The 209-nt window shown below is 62.7% G+C and overlaps 1 protein-coding gene across 1 annotated transcript in view; it reads left to right on the top strand.

The window, feature by feature from the left end:
* Positions 1–8: 8 nt before the first annotated feature.
* Positions 9–209, top strand: part of LOC104622137 (paired amphipathic helix protein Sin3a-like) — a gene marked incomplete at its 3' end in the record, with an annotated part of 6,609 nt that continues 6,408 nt past the window's right edge. The window contains exon 1 of the mRNA XM_010288811.1: positions 9–69. The remainder of the gene's footprint in view (positions 70–209) is intronic.

A 209-nucleotide genomic window follows, 5' to 3' on the forward strand; every position in this document is an offset into this window, starting at 1 on the left:
CCGAGCCACGCTCACCCCACCCCGCCGGCCGTGCCCGTGCAGGGCCAGCAGCAGTTCCAGAGGCTGAAGGTAACGCTGAGCTTTCGAGTAAACCCGCTTTTTGGAGGGGACCCGCCGTCAGGCGCGAGGAGCGCAGCCAATAGCTGTTTTATTAAGTGGGGTTTGGAAGGAAAGCGCGGTTAAACTGGCTACGGGGGCGCGTGAGGAAG

This window comes from Phaethon lepturus, unplaced genomic scaffold (genome assembly GCF_000687285.1).
Source record: "Phaethon lepturus isolate BGI_N335 unplaced genomic scaffold, ASM68728v1 scaffold45636, whole genome shotgun sequence".
Taxonomy (NCBI): Eukaryota; Metazoa; Chordata; class Aves; order Phaethontiformes; family Phaethontidae; genus Phaethon; species Phaethon lepturus.